The sequence below is a fragment of the Ursus maritimus genome, unplaced genomic scaffold (assembly GCF_017311325.1).
Source record: "Ursus maritimus isolate PB19 unplaced genomic scaffold, ASM1731132v1 scaffold_5, whole genome shotgun sequence".
Classification (NCBI taxonomy): domain Eukaryota; kingdom Metazoa; phylum Chordata; class Mammalia; order Carnivora; family Ursidae; genus Ursus; species Ursus maritimus.
In genome coordinates this window covers 74580061-74599927 of record NW_024426663.1, presented here as the reverse complement: position 1 = coordinate 74599927, position 19867 = coordinate 74580061, and positions in this window count along the sequence as shown.

Genomic DNA, 19867 nt, shown 5'->3' with positions numbered 1-19867 from the left:
AGACCTGAAAGGAGGCGTGGAATGCAGCCACATGCAGCGGCAGGAGAAGAGGTTCCAGGAATATGGAATCAGGTGTCCGTTTCTCAGTTTCCTTTGTCGCTAAGGAGTACTAGAAGCTCTGCCTCGGACAATAACAGGGAGCATTTATTTCTCATTTCTCTGTGTAAGGGGCTGGCAGAAAACCTGGAGGCTGGTCGCTGTATTGATCTTCCTAACGCTGGAACCATTGGGACACAGATGGGGAAACTGAGGGATGGAGAGATAGGGTAACTTGGAAATCACGTGGGCAGTCGGCCAGCAGCAGGTGGAGTCAGTATCCCGACAGCCTCACTGCAGAACCCAAGCTCTTGACCGTGGACCACGGTGCTCCCGCTCACGCTGACCCTGAACTAGCCTCTCTGTCCTGCTACCTCTTTTGTGTTGGGCTTCAGCCCATTCGAGTAGGATTTCATTCATTTGCTATTGAAAGATTTTTGAACAGCAGGAACAACTAAACATAATGTATACAAACGGCGATACGCACTTAGGAAGGAGAAACACGGGATGTCTGCGAGCGAGTGCGACAGGGGCCTGACGTATCTCAGGGGTCAGGGTGGGCTGCCCTGAGGAAAGGACATTTGACGAGAAAGCTGGAGGAACAACAGCCATCCAGTGGGAATGAGCAGAGCAGGGAGAAAGAGTGGTTGGGGGGTGGGAGGAGGAGAAAACATCATGGATTAAAGGCCTGTTGCCAAGTTAAAAAGAAAAGATCTGGGTGTTATACGCAACCGATGAATTACTGAACAACCACATCTGAAACTAGGTACGTACTGTGTGTTGGTTAATTGAATTCAAGTTTAAAAAAAAAGAAAGAAAAAAAAGAAAAAGAGCTCCAGGCACTCGTGAAAGTCAAACATGAGTGGGACGTCATGGAGGAGAGAGTCTGGATGGGTCAAGCTGTAGGAGTAGGCAAAGCCAGTCCGCCATCCATCTCTCTCCACCCTGAGCAAGTGTCCAGACAGACTCATGATGGAGGCAAAGTAGGTCTCGCCGGGCAGAGAATTAACCTGGTGATGCACGTGGTCCTGGTGCTTCCTGGGGTGGTCCTGTTAACCCTCGCAGACAGAGGCGTTCCTCCCCTAACTCCCTACAATGGCTCTTGCCTCCTTCAGCTCATGCTCCCCTCCACTGCCCAGAGAGGAACACATGAAGATCGTGCTTCCCCTCTGTGCTCAGGGCCTTCTCGCGGCTCCTAGGGAGAAGGCTACAAATGGCCATGTGGTTTACAAGGTCCTCCAGGATCTGGCCTCCACTTGCCCCATGTGCTCGGTTCTTAACCATTCTCCCCCTCCAAGCCTTCCTACCCGCCATCTTGGTATCGTGACCCTGCCTCTCGGACACACCCTTGCTCAGCACTTGGCTTCAGGCTTCACACACAACCCTTTGCGAGGGAATGTCTACATCACCATGCTGCCTGTAGGCCTCTTAATTGTCCTCCGTACTTTCTCTACCTGGAAAGGCTAATTTGGAGCATGTAGTCCCAGACGTGTTCCTTGCTGCTGTCGGGCCTTCATCACTGTCTGCTCATCTGTGCATTCCATGGGCCTATGCCCCATCTCCTGCTGTTACCTGGTGCCGAACAGCAATGCCGGGAACACAGGACACATGCAACGACTCTTTGCCCAGTTTCTCTTGTGATGCTGTGTGCTCTGGGAGGTGGAGGGGAGAGGATGTTAGAAGAACAAAGAATTTCTGTAACAGTGTCTCTGTAACATTAGTGCTGTTCATGGAGTCCGGTTTCTCCTCATCATCAAGAAATTTGCATGAATGGGGATGCCTGGGGGGCTCAGTGGGGTAAGCGTCTGCCTTCAGCTCAGGTCATGATCCCAGGGTCCTGGGATCGAGTCCCGCATCCGGCTCCCTGCTCAGCGGGGAGCCTGCTTCTCCCTCTGCCTGCCACTCCCCCTGCTTGTGCTCTCTCTCTCTCAAATAAATCTTTTTTAAAATAAATAAGAATTTGCATGAATGAAGAATTTTGAGAACGATTCCTCTGACGAGAACAGAGGTCATTTCTAGAAGGCCTTCTAAGACTCTGTGCTCTCCTTGCCTCTGGGCCCTAATTGTGTCCCTGCCACATTTTTAGGACATTCCTAAGGCTACCGAGTTTGGGGACTTGGCACACCTGCCGGATGACAAGAACACAGGCTTCAGGCAGACAGTTCAGTTCAACACCCACGTAGGGCCCGTACTGGGTGCGAAATAAGACAGAGTCCTCTCCTCGGGACCTGACAGTCTGGTGTGGGTGACAGACATGTTAAGAGGTCATTTGAATTTCATGGACAAGCTATGAAGGAAAGTATACAGAGCACTGCACAGGCAAACCTCTTGACTAATCGTGTGTCCTTAGGCCAAATAGCAATAGCTCTTGGAGCCTCAGTTTCCTGAACTGCACAACAGCATGAAAGTTCCTACTGCCCAGGGATTGCTTTGAGAACTGAGCTAGATAACATTTGTAAGACACTCAATATGGGGTTTTGCATCCAGGAGGAACTCTATAAAGAGTATCCATTAGATTATCCTAATAAGGCCAGACCCGGAGTTCTCGTCCTGTCCGTACCAGCTGAATCTGTGCGCGTCTCCGACCACACACCGAATCTTCACAGAACCTTACACACTGCTGTAATTGCAACAATAACCCACTGTCATGCTTACCCCTGTTCACGGGAGAAACCCAACTAGAAATGACGATTATATTAGCACCAATCCACGACTGCTCCTCCAGAAATGCCCCAGAGAACATTCTGTGCTGACGGTGGGCCCAGACCATTGTTTCATTCTGTGAAGAACGAAATGTCCACATTATCGCTGTCATGTGTCCGCCTCCCCTGTCCTCTCCTCACTCTGTCCACTAGTCCATTTTCTGCTCTGTTGCTAACGTGATCTCTGGTCTGCTGTTCCAACACCATTATCCCCTCTCCTCTATCCAGAAATCTCAAAGACTCCCTCTGAATCAGAAGCACATTCGTGATTGTGTTCTAGGTTTCATTTACGAGGTGGTCCTTTCCTCTACTCTGTCTCCTTCAGATCATTGAAGATCCCTCCTTTTTGCCTGTCTCAGCCTTCTCGTGACTTTGTCCAAGGGCCCCACTCAAGACAGCTTTGCGTGGAAGTGCTCACCAACGTTACAGGATTTTAAATTAACTCCACTGCCGAAATGGCCCCCTAAGAGCTTTCCGTGTGCTGGACGCTGTGCCCAGAGTAGGTCTTGGTGATTTCTTATTTTATATTAAGAAGTTAACCACCCAAACGCAAATGGATTCAGTTGGCTTTTTCTTACTGATGAGTTTGACTATTCTAGAGAAGCCCTGGCTTAAGGAAATGTGAGTGGACTTTGTTTAAAGCCTTGATTGTAAACCTTTTTTTTTAAATTCTTTGCTTTCCTCGTGTTTTGTTCTTGAGATAATCGTCTATCAGATGATCATTCCCGACAGATGCTCCTTCCTTCGAGAAGTCATCGTCTTATGAGTGTGAGCTCACTGCTGGGGGGAATGACTCACAACCTGACATGTGGTGGTTAACAGCTCCGGGCTTGAAAACTGGGGAACCATTTTATTAGCTTTATAAACATTCGGGTCGTATTATGCTTATCACTGTATCATGTGTTCCTATGGATCGGCCATAAATTCCCCAAGATACCTGAAACGTCGGCTACACAAAAAATCCCATCATTGCTATGGAAGGCAACAGTCTAAGAATGACCTCCAATGACCCTCACCCAACCGGCAGAACCAAGAGTCAGGAGGGAAGGGGCGCCTGGGTAGCGCAGTTGTTAAGCGTCTGCCTTCGGCTCAGGGCGTGATCCCGGCGTTCCAGGATTGAGTCCCACATCGGGCTCCTCCGCTATGAGCCTGCTTCTTCCTTTCCCACTCCCCCTGCTTGTGTTCCCTCTCTCACTGGCTGTCTCTCTGTCACATAAATAAATAAAATCTTAAAAAAAAAAAAAGAGTCAGGAGGGAAAAACCAAGAGCCTGGAGAGTGAGACAAAGAGTCAGGGAAGATTACTTTCAACTCTTGAAACCCAAGGAAGTTGGCCCCGTTGGATATCAAAACTGCTTTAGACTGGGGCGCCTGGGTGGCTCAGTCGGTTAAGCATCTGCCTTTGGCTCAGGTCATGATCTCAGGGTCCTGGGATCGAGCCCCGAGTTGGGCTCCCTGCTCTTCGCCGAGTCTGTTTCTCCCTCTCCCTCTGCCCCCCCCCACCGTGCTCATGTGCTCTCTCTCTCTCTCTAATAAATAAAAATCTTTTTTAAAAAAACTGCTTTAGACTAATAGTTCCTATGTGCCTTTATTTACCCCCTTGTTGAATGGAAATGCCTGTCACTGTCATCTCCTGCCCGTGCTGCCACTGGGGCATGTGGGGGGCAGATAACTTGTCTAATTTCACAGATCCACAAATATAAAGGAATAATGCTCAGAACTAATGACATCCAGGAGGTTCATCAGCATCTGATTCAGATGACGACATTTTGGACTTCTGAGCTGACCATTTGGGGCTGAGATTTGGGACTTTGAACTGACACTATAAAGGAATAAATCCCCCAGAAACCTCTGCAGGAGGTGCGTGTATTTTGCCTGTGGGACAGACGTGAATGCTTGGGGGTCAGAGGGAGAACTGAAGTAGTCAGAGAGTGGGCAGAGGGGAGGGACAAAGGCAGAGGGAGAAGCAGGCTTCGTGCTGAGCAAGGAGCCCAATGCAGGACTCGATCCCAGGACCCTGGGATCCTGACCTGAGCTGAAGGCAGACGCTTCACCGACTGAGCCACCCAGGCGCCCCAAAACTAACACAATTCTTAAATACGCATTGCATCTGCTCGGTCTAAGTTTGCCTTTGGAGAACTTTTGGAGAAGTCAGTTATTACTCAAATCATCCACTGCTCATTGTCCTGAAGTTATGATGACTCGACAGCTAATAATCACATACCCCCGCATCCAAACCCAATCAAATCACACATTTCCAAGTGCCTGAAATCCCCCAGAGAAATTCTAATTGGTTATAATAATCCCAGCAGTGGAACTGAACGGAATCAGAATTCTATAGGTGAGAAGTTTCCTGAAGGACTTGAGTGACAGCAGAATGTGGTGGGCCACCACTAGTTGATGCCAACAGAAGAGCGGGTGGCAGGCACCTCAAGTCACGTGGGTGCAGGAGGCAGGCAGGAGGTATGGCCAAGAGAAGAGGTTTCAAGGATCCAGAGCCCCAGGTAAGATATTAGGGAAATAAAGGATCAGGAACGTGAGCAAAAAGCCTGCAAAACCAGTCAGGAACCAGCCTGTGAAGACTGGGACTCCAGACTCAGGCTCTCACCAGAAGGTCCAGGAAGCCACCCCGGGCAGTAGCCACAGGAGGAGACCTCACCCTGGGTCACCCCGGAGTGATCTCATCATGGTGAAAGGTTAGACTTGAAAGCAGGAACATACAGCCCACGGAGATGGGAGTTTCAAGAGATAGAAATTTACAAGAGAGTGAAGGTTTTTCAAGTGTGGTCCCCGGATCAGCAGACTCAGCACCCCCTGGGAACTCGCTGGAAACGTACATTCTCCAGGGCTATCTGCAACCAAAGGAATCAGAAACTCTCGGGTGTAGGGCTCAGCAACTGGCATTTTAATGCGCCCACTGGGGCATTCTGATGCGCAATAAGGTTTGAGAACCATGCATCGGTGTCTTCACCCGTACGTTCCACTGACCTTCTCCCTGAGGTCCGCAGAGCCAAGCCATTAGCCTGGCTTCCTCGATGTTCCCACTAAAGCCTTTCTGTCGGGACCCACGGAAGGGGAAGGCAGCAGTCAAATGCTATTCATTGCGCTTTTCATCTTGAGCAGATCCTAAAGCAGACTATTGTTGAGCTGGATGCATGCATATTAATTCAAGACGGGTTGATAGGGGATCATAAATTATTACTGCAGGAACAAGTCTAAGCGGAATATGATCCAGGAGAGAAGGGGGGAAAAATGAACAATTAGCAACTTAATCACGGCCAGGCACAAAATGGAAAAGTAAAGCAACGCGAAAGCTCGAAGATAATCCTCCCCCTTGAGACCTCTTGCATGAAAAACAAAAAGATTTTATAATGTGGGTGCTTAGTTTCTCTGAATGAAGAAAATGGTTCTTGCAACAAAAATGAAATAAGAAAACGCTGCCTAAGTTAAAACCACATATATTAATAGTGCTGTAAGCGTGTGAGAGGAAGTTTTGTGCCCGTTTTGCAAACATCTATTCAGCAATCATCTATTCCCTTTATTATCCAAGTACTATCTCAAAATTTTGGTTTCCGGAAATGACATTTATTAAATGTTTTTATTAAGGGTCTCCTTGAATAGTTCCTATGTGATGTATTTCCCAATTGCAATCCAGAATTGAATTGCAGCTTTTGTTGTCATTATTACTCCTATGGTTTCATGGTTTACTATCTGTTTGCAAGTGGCCATGTGGCTCTAAAATATTTCTAGAACTGGGCACCTGGGTGGCTCAGTCGGTTAAGCGTCTGCCTTCGGCTCAGGTCATGATCCCAGGGTCCTGGGATCGAGTCCCATATCCCATGCTGAGCAGGGAGCCTGCTTCTCCCTCTATCTGCTGTTCCCCCTGCTTGTGCTCTCTCCCTGACAAATAAATAAATTAAATCTTTAAAAAATAAAATAAAATACTTCTAGACTTGAGAACTGAATTCACAACAACTGAAGCTCATCTGTGACTTATAATACCACTCCCTGCATGTTAATTAACAAGTTAGTACCATGATCTTCTGTCACCTCTTGTTAAATATATAAACAAGAATAAACACAAAGAGAAACCAAAGACAGTCAAAGGATTTTCCAAAAGGTAACACCGGATTTTTTTTTTTTTTTAAACCAGGAATGACAAATGAGATTTGATTGCCAAAAACTAAGTGTGGTTGAATAACACGCATAGGAAGAATACCTTTTTTATCTTTCGTACCAGGGTGAGGGATATGGCCAGTCTATACCCTTCTAAGCAAAGATCTTCCCGCTCTTGGTGGGGTACTTGCAGCCTAACCTCCTTAAATCAGCCCAAGAGAATTCTAGAATCTCCCAACAACATGAACCATTAATAGAAACCACAGCATTTTGCTCCCTTTATGTTAAAGCACCATCACCTTACTGCCTTTCATTCCGAATTTCAAAACATGGCATTACGCAGAGGATGGCATGTGTCTTCTGTGGTTGCACCTGGCACTGAGAAAAAACACAGCAATGACAGCCCCTGACATTCGGAAGCCTGCCTTACACAGGCTACTCCCCTACGAGACATAAATCAACTCACAGAACACCACTGCAGCTCACGTCACTCTAAGATCATGAGAGAGTGAGGGCAAAATAAGGCCCTTCCGTAATTCTGTCCAAGCAGAGACAAAAAACAAAGTCAGTGTGTCACTCAGAAAACACCAAACATCTCCCCACTTGGCTAAGCTGGACTGACTGCTACTTATTAGTCAAGGGCAACTTTACCCTTGTTTTAACCTCCCCTCTCCATAGATAAGATTGATTGATTCCCAACTATAGAACTGGCCCTGCTTTCTTGTAGCATCTGACCGAGAACAAACCCCCGCCCTTTTTTAGATTCCCCACCCCCTGCAAATTCCCGACCCCGAATCCCAATCCTATTACAGGTTCTTTCTTTTTTTTCTTTTTTAAAAGACTTTATTTATTTGAGAGAGAGACAGAGCCAGTGAGAGAGAGCACGAGCAGCGGGCAGGGTGTGGGGGGCGCAGAAGGACCAGCAGGCTCCCCGTTGAGCGGGGAACCCGATGCTTGGGGGGGGCTGGATCCCAGAACCCCAAGATCGTGACCTGAGCTGAAGGCAGACGCTTACCCGACTGAGCCACCCAGGCTCCCCTAACAGGTTCTTTCCAATACCCTTTTACTGAATGAAAAGCTCCATCATTCCCTAAGAGGTATGCTCTCCCTCTCTGCAGCGGGCAATAAGTCCAAGCTAACTACAGGGGCATTTGTTTCCCTCATAAACAACGGAAATTTATTTCTTACGGTTCCGGAGACTAGAAGTCAGAGATGGGGGTGGCAGCACGGTGGGACTCGGGGGAGAGCTCTCTTCTGAGTTGGAGACTGCTGACCTCTCGCTATATCCTAACACGGCAGAGAGTACAGCTACAGGTGCGTTCCTGACGGTCCGTTAGGATGTCCATAATCCTTTAATGCCAATCACAGAATGAGTCTGGAAGGCAATTAATGATTGATGCAGTGACTCATCTAATAGTTCGATACTCCCTGCCAATTCACCTAGCTGTGACTTTGCGCTGCTCAATCCCTTAAGAACTCAGATAGTATGGACTCTGCTTTATACATTACAAACACGCTTAGATTTGGTCAACTTAGGTATTAAAAAAGAAAGAAGAGGGACACCTGGGTGGCTCAGTTGGTGAAGCGTTTGCCTTTGGCTCAGGTCATGATCCCAGGGTCCTGGGATCGAGTCCCGCATTGGGCTCCCTGCTCAGCGGGGAGTCTGCTTCTCCCTCTGCCTGCTGCTCTCCCTGCTTGTGCTCTCTCTCTCTGACAAATAAATAAATCTTAAAAAAAAAAAAAAGAAGAGAAAACTCCATATTATACTAATGATCAAATGCTACAAAATAAAAATTATGCTAACTTTGACCAAAAAGATTATAATAGCCTCTGTGACTGAGCCTTACTATATGCAAATATTATACTAAGTGCTTCATACACTTTAGCTCCTCTAAAACTCAATAAATATGCAGTATCTAAGAGTAACAGAATGCCCAAGTAAAAGTGGCTTAAAAAATGTAGAAAATGTATTATTCATGGTGTTCACAGCGCTCCCTGATGTTCTTGGCTCGAGGATATCAAGGACTGCTTTGCTTTCTGTCTTTTCTGGAGCTCTCCTCAGTGTGTCAATGGGACCCCTCTTTGGACCACAAGCTGGCTACAGTAGCATTGGGCTTTGCACCGCATGGAATGAAAGGGGAGGGGCAGAAGGAGAGGGAGAGAGAGAATCCCAAGCAGGCTCCATGCCCAGCGTGGAGCCCAACACAGGGCTCAATCCCACCACCCTGAGATCATGGTCTGAGCTGAAATCAAGAGTCAGACACTTGACCAGCTGAGCCACCCAAGTGTGCCCCTCGCTTTAATTTGCATTAGAGAAGAACTGTTCCTCCCACTGAGTCGCGTTGGTCAGGATTTGGTCATGTGCCCAGACGCTAGTTGCAAGGGGGCCATTGAGAAGAGGAATATCTAGAGTTTTCAGCCTCAGTTAATCGGAGGTGGGCTCCATCAGCAAGGGAGAGAGAGGTAGCAGCTCTCAGGTAGGAAGGGGCAGCATTGTTCACAGGTGTTGTAATTACCTCCAGTTTATAGAAGAGTTAAGTTCAAGCTTCAGGAGGTGAAGTGATGGACCCACAGCTACCCGGATAGAACATGCATTGCCAGAATTCGAATCTAGCTCTGTAGCATTTCAAAGCCCTCATTCTTTACGGGCTGGGACGCCATGTCAGACAGACCCAGGTCTGTTGCTCAACTTTGCGTCTTTTCGTTGGTGACTTCGTACTACGATTACGGTCCTGACCTACTCCATTGGCTGTGGTGAAGAGTAAGTAGATAACGTGCGAAGTGCTGAGCACAGCGCCTGGCCCTGTGATCACCATCGTCTTCATCATCAGTCGGCAGCATTATTACCGAAGTGCACCGAGGATACCACCCCACCGGGTGAAATTTCTAGGTGGTTGTTCAAAGTCCAGGAGGTCCTCCTCCGTCTTCCACAGGACCTGGTACGTGGCATTTACTCTGTTACTGTGGCCATACATCTCCTTGGCTTGTGTCTTTCACTCATATGAACACTCCTTGAGAACAAAGACCACACCTTACTTATCTTTCTATTTTCAGCCTCTTGCACAATGTTTGGTGTGTGGTATGTGCTCCATAAAAGATTTTGAATGGTGGTGAGGGTAGGAATGCTCTGTATTACAACAACTGGAAACTAGGAGTCCTATTTCTCAACCTTAGAAAAATCATCACTTCCCAGAAAAATATGTGATTGCAAATATCTTACACAGGGACGTCTAAATGACAGGCTCAGCACTGAATGAAACTGCATATGTTCGGAGAAAACAATTTTGTGAAGATTTTGTTTATTTATTTGAGAGAGAGAGCATGAATGGGGAGGAGAGAGAGAAGCAGGCTCCCTGACAGCAAGGAGCCCGATGCAGGGCTCGATCCCAGGATCCTGAGATCATAACCTGAGCTGATGGCAGACGCTTAACCAACTGAGTCACCCAGGGGCCCTTTTTTTTTAATTCAGAGAATTTTTTATCCTCCTGAATTCATAAACGGAAAGGCTACTATTATACAAATCTTCTTTCATTTCAAACCTTGATGTATGTTCATTGATTAAAATTTATAGTGGTACGTCAACAAAATTTCAGCTCAAAGCGGTCTTTCAAGTGTCCAGAAAAAAAAGCCATGTGTATGATACATTTGACGTTCTTAGAAAAATTAGGAAGAACATTTAAACACTCAGCAATAAAATACTTGGGGACGAAGAGGAAAACGCATTCTAGAACTATTTCAGATAAAACCAAACTTAAGAGAGACGTTCATTTCTGAAAGTTGCCTTCCAGTTCTCCCGTTTCCCTGTATCTGAGGATAGTAACGGTAATTCCTCAGCACAGGTGAGGAGCCCACAGCTGACAACACTCACCCTGAGAGCGCGGAGACGCGCTGTGGGAAGCAGATGCCGCTCTGCGTGCAATAGGTATTTCAGAGGTAGGGAAAATGCGGCAGCCATATTGGCGTCCTCCCTGGCTCATGTTCCACCTCGAAAGCACAGCATTAGCCTTTTTCTCTTCTTGCTGATTTGTGGATGGTTAAAACTGTCTTTGGACAGTAAAACTCTAACAATCATTGATTTTTCTTTCTTTGTTGTTTTGTTTTGTAAGAAATACACAGGCAGGCTACCGGCAAATAAAATCGTCTCAGGGTTCCTCTTCCTTTTAATAATGCACGTTTACTTTTACTACGGTGTTTCCTGAACAAATGGTTTCCTGTCAGCCACCATATTTAAAGCGATGATTCGTATGTGGCAGCCATTAATGAATGGCACCATGATCTCAATAAGAGTTCCTTCAGGAAGGGCAGGTATGTCATAAATAAAAAGGAGGGACATTGAGCACTTTGTAGGCTGCTCTGACTTCAGAAACTATTTTTCAATCACCGATATGCCTCCCATGACTGTCATCAACCATAACCTTGTTACGCAAGCAAATTGTTACGATTTCCATGAACAATGCCATCACGTATAAAAGTATACTGCCTCTTGTAGAAAAGTTGGAAAATACAACAAAACACCAAGAAAAAAGATTAAAATTACCCACCATCCAACCTTGTAGGTGGCTCATGCTAACATTTTGGTTTACTAAACTCTTGTCTTTTTTCAAAGTATATATAATATATACACCATCAACTTCTTCCCCCCCCCCCCCCCCCCAGTCAACTTTTTAAAGCCAATTAGAGCCATACTAAATATACTTTGGCTTTTTGCTTTTTCACTTAAAATTATAACTGGGGTTTTTATGTTAATAAATATTTATGAGAAGAAAAAATTTTGAATCGCGGAATGGTACTTCAAGATAAGAATTACCATAATTTAGTCAAACATCTACTGCTGTGCATTTACATAATTTCCAATTTTTGTTATAAAAATACTATAATAAGTGTTTTTACACTTAGTATATACAACGTTTCCTATAGATCTATAATTATTTACTTGCTTTGGAACACAATTATTAGAATGGGAATTTTTAAGTTTTTTAATACACATATATTTTTTTATTTTTTATCCATTTTTTTTTAGAGAGAGAGAGAGTGAGCTGGGGGGAGAGGAGAAGGGAAAGAGAATCTTCAGCAGGCTTCATGCTGAGCTCAACACAGGGCTTGATCTCACGACCCTGAGATAGTAACCTGAGACAAAATCAAGAGTTGGATGCATAACCCACTGAGCCACCCAGGCACCTCTTAGTACATATTTTTAAATTTAAAATGATTACTATTAATTTTAGAGACACAATCACAAAAAACAGATTTGAAAAGTTTTTCCCAAGTCCTAAAGTAAAAATTTTTGGTGCACTAGTCCAAGACCTGCTTTAAACTCTGACACACGCAATGCATACAGAACCTTGGCATTTTTGTTAAAAGCTCCCAGGATGGTACATCCATGTTGCCCTTTGGCATAAGATGTTCTTCAAGGGGAAGACACACATCTTCAACATATCACATCTCCATAAACTAAGCTGTAAATGTAATGTGGTCCTCATAAAAGTAACAAAAGGATTTTTGCAGGATTATAAGCATATTTTAAGATTAATCTATTAAAATTAATGTTTCACACTCCCAGGAAAGAGTAAACATCGCAAGTAGAGGAGAAGAAAATTCTGAAAATGAAGAGCAGTGAGGGTGGATTAGCTTTCTCAGATGTTAAAGCATATTTTAAAGTGACAATAATTAAAACAGTGTGATGGGTATACATGAATAACTTGACAGATTAACAGCAAACACTGTGGAGTCTAGGAATAGGCCCAAATACATCTAGGAGCACTCAATAGGTGAAGGGATGGCATTTAAAACTATCGGAGAAGGTGGGGCGCTTGGCTGGCTCAGTGGGTGGAGCGTGCGACTCTTGACCTCCGGGTTGCAGGTTCAAGCCCCATGGTGGGTGCAGAGATGACTTACAAACAAAATATTTAAAAAATGAATAATCAAAATAAATAAAACTACCAGGGAAAGATGGTCACAAAAGATGTAACTGGAGTAAAGGTTATTACACCAACATTTCACACCTTACACCAAAATAAATTCCACAAGGGTCAAAGACTTCAATGTGAATGATAAACCCATAAAGGGACTAGGAGAAACCAGATGATAATGTTATTTTATTTATTTAATTTTTAAAGATTTAATTTTAAGTAATCTCTACACCCAATGTGGGGCTCAAACTTAAAACCCCCAGATCAAGAGTCACATGCTTTTCCAACCGAGCCAGGCTGGAGCCCAAGGAAGATAATTTTAATAATCTTCACATGGGGAAGTTCTTCCTAAGAATGAAAACAAACAAACAAACAAACAAACAAACCCTAGGTAAGGAAAACTCAGGGAAAAAAATAAAGGAATAAATAAAGGAAAAAAGTGATAAATTCTATTACTTACAAATAAAAAGTGTTTACATGGGGAAAAAACTACCCTAAGCAAAGTCAAAACCTACACTGAGAAAAATTTTTTCAACTTCAATCACAGACAAGGGCTAATTTATCCAACCCATGAAGAGCTTCTATAAATTGGTATGAAAGACCAATAATCCAATAGAAACTTGGGCAAAGGTTGTATACAGATGGTTCACAAAAAAGGGACTGCCCAGACTCTTACACATGAAAAGATGTTTAACCACACCTTTTTAAAAAAGTACAATTAACACTTCAATAAGATCGTATTTTTTGAGATGCTATTTTGTTTTTACCTATTAGAGTGGCAAAGATCGAAAAGTTTGTTGACCTTCTCAGAAGGACCTGGGGAAACACACCCTCTCATATAATGCTGGTGGAAATATAGATGATGCAGTCTTGTGAAGAGCTCTTTGGCAGCATCTATAAAGATTTCACGTGCACATGCTCATTAACTCAATGAGCCTACTACTAGGCTTTTTATCTTACCGATATACCCATCCATACACGTGCAAAATTTCGTATGTATAAGCTTGTCATAGCGTCAGAATAGCTAGAGACTAGAAACAATCTAAAAGCTCATAAATAGGGACTGGCTAAAATCAATTCTGATACACTGAAACAATGAAATATTAGACAGTCGATAAAAAGAGCGAAATGCGGAAGCTCTTCCTGGATCGATATGGGATGGCTTCTGAGATGGACTGACTGATAGGTATGGACTGATAAATGTGTAATATACGTAGATATGTACACGTGTTGATGGTGTACGCACAGCGTCTCTTTGATTAGTTGGGTCGGGAATGGCAACTCGATTGCTTCACTCTACTGTTTGAATTTCGAAGCATTCGAATGTATTATCTACTTTAAAAATTAAATGGAACTAAAGTAAACTTTTTAAGTTGAGCAGGTCTTTGTGACCACAGAAAATAGCTTGGGTCCTAACGAGGCAGCCCAAGAAGGAATAAAAGAACTATCTCGGCAAGAGGAAAATGACCAGGACCCATTGTTCCCCTAAGTCCCCAACTGTCAGGCAGGCTGAGTGATCCGCTCCCCATGTCAACCGTGTCGCAGGGCAATGACCAGCGCCTGAATGTCCCTGGCAGCTGAGAGCAGGGGTAGGGTTGCCCTCACTTTCTTCTCCTGGTCACTAGCTCTGGAGAACCTACTAGAGCACACACTTAGCCTGACCCGTGCACGAACGGCTGGGAGCCTTCCAGACCTTTAGCAAATACAAAATCCAGTGAAACAAAGAAAGTATTAGAGTCCCCGGGGTCAGCGACTACTGATCCTTCTGTCACCTCCTGCTTTAGAGCACGGCCCCTTAGCTCTCTGTCTTGGCTCTGCTCCAATGAATGGATGTCGGGACTGCATCAGCCACCAGACGTGGCAGCACAGATGAGGCCCACAACGGGGGAGGGGGGCTCATCTTGACATCTTTTTTTTTTTTTTTAAGATAAAAGCAATAAATCTGTTCTTGTTTAAGTGGCAGATGGATTGTTCCTTGGCTTTTGGCAAACTTTTCAGAGAAAAGTGAACCCATATGGTCTGGAGGGGAAAGAAAAAAATAGGGCAACAACGAAGATCTGGCTGTCACTGCTTCACTAATCACTTAGCAGTCGGCCAGAAGTCACGGGCCGGATCGGGAGGAAAGTGACTTCCTGGAAAGCCGCACCCACCCTGTCTTCAGCCCTTCGCCTGGGTTGACTCATTTACCTTTCACAGCAGCCCTAAGACGTGAACTTAGGTAACGTGGCCTCACAGGGTGCCCTGTCATCAAAACGTATGGCATCCTAGGTCAAAGGAATTCTATCTATAGTATCATCTACTCATGAAAAATAATTTGTGTTACAACTAGCCCCTCCTGAAACTCACAGGTCATAGCGTATGTGAACGTCTGTATTTGTTCCCTTAGTCAAAGTTTCGTGATGCTGTGAAACCACCTTGTCTTCCTAAAGGTACACAGAAATGACCCACGGCTCTGTGTATCCAGGAGCACTGCAACGATGATGTTCCTGAAATAAAGGCAATGTCCACTCACCCAGCTCCGCTCGTTCTTCTTCCTCCCTCTACATTAGTGTTTCATCTACCATCGGCAACCTCTAGTGCGCGCGAAGAAAGCAAGTTTAAGACAAAGCAAAACGAAACAGGGGTCCTAAGCAAAACTGAGGACACAGTTTCAGCCGAATGAAGACAGAAAACTGAAAACATTAGGAAAGACGGCTCCGCGGCGTCAGGACACGCATTTCCTGACTCCCAGTCGTGAGTTATTCACAGCAGGCAAAGACGGCTAAAAATAGGGCAACCTCACCACACACAGACACCAGGGTTTAACTTAGAAATTGCTATGTTGTTTTTTTTTTTTTTTTTTTCTTGCACCACTGACCTCTCCTAAGATTCTCCACCGCGAGAAAGCAGGCAGATCCACTGAGAAAGAGCATTACGGAGCCTAAAAACCACCAGGCTTAGGAGCCAGACCGTGGGATGTTCTAATGACTCCATCATCTCCCAGCCTGTGATCCTGGGGCTTAGGACTCATGTCTCCAGCTTCGGTTTCCTGGGACTCATAGGGCACACGATCAGACTAAGCATCTAGAAACCACGGAATATTACACATGATGTAAAGTTCGGTGCCCGACACAGGAGGTGATAAAAAATGAAACCTATTATTACCAGCAGATATTTTTCTAAATTATCTGTCAACACTTTCTCTCTTTTTTTTTTCGTTCCTCAAATCGTTGTATGTGTAAAGACATTCCTACAGCACTGAACATGGCTGCAAGTGTGGGCTAACTGAAAAAAAAAATGATTAGCTATTTCAAACATAGAGAAAAACACAGAAAATAACATACCATCACCTATGTGTGTATCCATTAAGAAAGAGTGCCGTCTTGCCTTGTGTGTTTTAACACCTCATATAAACGGTTATCAGATGGCCCTTATTATTTTATAGCTGGATGCACCCTCCCCAGCGTTGTGACTTGGGGACTTCACACATGTTGATAGATGCAGCTTTGTTAAGTTATTTTAAATGCTCTAGTCCATTGTAAGTACCTACCATAATGGATTTCTGAATTCTCCCACTGCTGGAGATTTAAATTGCTTCCAGTCTTTCACTAGCACAAAGAATGTTGCAACAGACGTCCTCCTTATACGTGCTTCTTTCAACACCTGCCGGAGACTTTCTCTAGAGTACAACGCCACAGCTCCAGGGGCAAGGTCACTAGGTTCACGAGATAGCCCCATTTTCAACATCACTCCCTGCTGCCAGACTGTGTTCCAAAGGGCTAGAGCATTTTATTGTTGCAGCTTACGGGGGTGGGGGGTTGTTTGCTTTTCATTCTTTATTGAGCTGTATCTTACACACCATAAAAATCTACCCACGTAAAGTGTACAACTCAGCAGCCTTGGTATATTTGCACAATTGTGCAACCATCACCACAATGTAATTCCAGATTCATGTTTTTATTTATAAGTAGAGTTAGGAAATCTGTAAAGCTGGTTACGCATCCTGGCCAACCGTGGCCACAAAAATCCCCTGGGAGGAGCTAGTGGGTCGAGATTTCCTTGTTTTAAACCTGTGGTTTGAGGAGATAGCTGGCAGGGATGTTCCTAATTAGATTATGGGGGAGAAAAAAAAAAAACCCTCTTTAAATGCAGGTTCCTGTTGTCTGCTAAAAAAAGCATTCCTATTTATTCACCTCGAGTAAAGTGACTCAGAGCTAACTCTATTTGAAGACAAGGAGAAGAGTACGATTCCAAATGAAGGCGTTATTCACCACCCCCGACCCCCCCCCCCAACAATTCTTGCTCATGCCAGGAAGGGAAGGAGGTGTGAACTGAGTATGGATGTTGGAGTAAACAGTTGTGAAAGCTAGTGCACTGGCAAAGAGAGCAACTCTCTCTTATGTCTCCCCACAGCTTCACTCGTGGAGCTTTGGATCAAATAATTTTCCTATGCCTGGAGTTACTCATTAATGGCACATTCAAGCACTCTTTACTCCAACTCATGCTTCACGTATTAACGACGCGGATGGCCAAGCAGGTCTCAGACTACACATTTCTCTAAGAACATTGTTCTCAGGCAGCCACGGAAAGTCCGAAAATGAAAGCTTCTCTCTCCTCGCGGCATCTCGTAGGAAACCTCAGGTTCAAGGACAACATCCATTCTCTCTCACTGGTTCATTCCTGTTCGTCCCTGGCTTAAGGAGGTCCGTTTTCAGATGCTCTGGTTTCACTCCACCAAGCGCTTGGCAGCTTTCTGAAATTTCCTCCTTGCCCTTCTGACCTTCCCGCAAGCACAGAGGGACAGTCACGTTCTGGGACGGCCCAGCAGCAGGTGGCGGAAGACCGGGCTACGTGCAGGAGGAGAGCCAGGGACACGGGACCGGCCACCACCCAGGGCAGCTGTGGCCGCGGCTGCTCACACGCCCTGCCTGGGCCAGTCCCAGCCCAGTCCTGGGTCCGCAGACTTGACCTGAAGTCCCAAAGAGCCGGACCCCACCGTGAAGTGTGACTTGTGGTCTCTGAACCTGCACGAGACAGTGCCTCTGAACTGGGAACTGGATCTACGCTGAGCCACCCCACATCCACGCAGCTGGGGTCCCAGCTCGGACTTCTCCATGACAGTCAGTGCAAATCACCGTGGCCTCTCTCTTGGGGGGTCTTGCGCGGAGGGAGATGGTTTGGCAACATTTCGTCCGCATGTGAATTTAGTCTTTACTAGTGGAGACGAAGTGATTGGCTGTTTTAGGCTTTCTGGAACGATGTCCAACCTCAGCAACCTGCCCTGGGGTGTCGGAGCCAGCTTCAGTCCCCAAGAGGACGCAAGGAAGCTGTCCTGACTCCTGTCAACCAGTTGTTCGGATCCTCTTCCTACACACCGAGGCCGGAGGCCCTTGGGAGAGGTCGGGGTGCCCTCCAAGGCTCCGTACCAACGAAGACTCAAGTGGGGAACAGCTCTGACCGCAACTGCGAGGCGTTGAGCCCAGACAGCCTCTTGAACTCAGGGTAGAAGTCCTTGGTCAGGACAGGAAGTGGCAAAGCAGAGGCGTGCTTTCCTTGCTCACCCCACCCCCACCCCGGCCACGCTCCACCCACCCCGAGGGAGAGGAGTCTAAGCCTCACCCCGCCCGCCCGCCCGTACTCACAAACCAGGCAAAAATCATCAGGGAGTTCCTGAGCCCCAGAAGGGAGCGGAGCTGAATGGGCGGCCCGCCTCAAATTCAAATGTACAGGAAATGTATCCACCACTAGGGAGTGTTAGGAGCAAGAGAACACGGCAGGCAGGCGGGCGGGCCCTGGGCCCTTCCCCTGAACTGGCTTCGGGGCTGGCACTACCCAACTCTGCTTTCCTGCTCTTCTGGTGGATGGCCCTACTCCCCCCACCCGCTCTGGCCTTGGGGCCCCCACTCCCCCCTCCTGCCCGCACCAGCGTGTCCACAGCCACACTCACCATCAACAGCTCACACACCCCTGCGGTCAGGGGCTCCTCTGGGTTTGGGACGGGATCTGTACTGCACGTGGAGACAAGGCCCACTTTCTTTAAAATCTGTTCCCTGCAAGTTGCCAGGGTGCCTAAAGTAGGGCTGGGGGCAATCTATCTGCACTCTCCCCCCTCCCATCTTACTATAGTAGCAGGGCTAAGGGGGAGGTACTTCTCCTGCACTTCACCTGCGCGTTAGTTAGTTCGTTTCATCCTCAAAATAATCCCACCAGCCAGGTATTCTTAGCTCTGCTTTTGGACGAGGACACTGAGATCGGGAAGGTGAGGGGTCTCGCTTAAGTTCACAATTTATCAAGGGCAAAGGTGGTGTTCAAACCCGAGGGGTCTGACTCCACAGCAGTGGTGTTTTAGGGGGTAGGGGAGGGGAAGAGGAGGAGGGGTCTGCTGGGTGCAGGGGGAGGGAAATTTAAAAGAAATAAAAAAACCGGGGCGCCCGGGGTGGCACCGTCGGTTAAGCGTCTGACTCTTGGTTTCGGCTTAGGTAGTGCTCTCAGGGTTGTGGGATCGAGCCCCGCATTGGGGCATGGAGCCAGCATGGAGTCTGCTTGGGATTCTCTTTCTCCTTCTGCCTCTCCCCCCTGCTGTTTCTCTCTCTCTGAAATAAATAAATCCATCAAAAAAAAAAAAAAGTAAAACCAACTAGAAGTCAGACGGCTCTTTATCATCACCACATATAAGCCATTTTCAATAATGCAGCACTGATATACTTTTCCTCACTTGGGTGGCCCGGTCCCACCATCTCCTGAGGCTGAGGCTCCCCCAGCTGTAGAGATGGGGCCTGACACCACAGCAGCCAGGGTACAATGCTGAGGGGGCGCAACTGGGACACTGAGGACAGCAGGACCAAAGGATGAAAAGAACCTGGGTTTTTCTGTTTATTACTGTGGTAAAATAAACCTAAAATTAACCATTTTAAGCATACAGTTCAGTGGCAGTAAGAACATTCCCAATGTTGTACAACCGTCACCACCATCCATTTCCAGAACCTTCCCATCACCCCAAACAAAAGCTCTATAGCCATTAAACATGACTCCCTCGTCTTCCCTCCCTCCAACCCCGGGGTCACCTCTGTTCTTCCTGTGGCTCTGAATTCACCTGATCCAGGTACCTCATAGGGTAGAATCATATA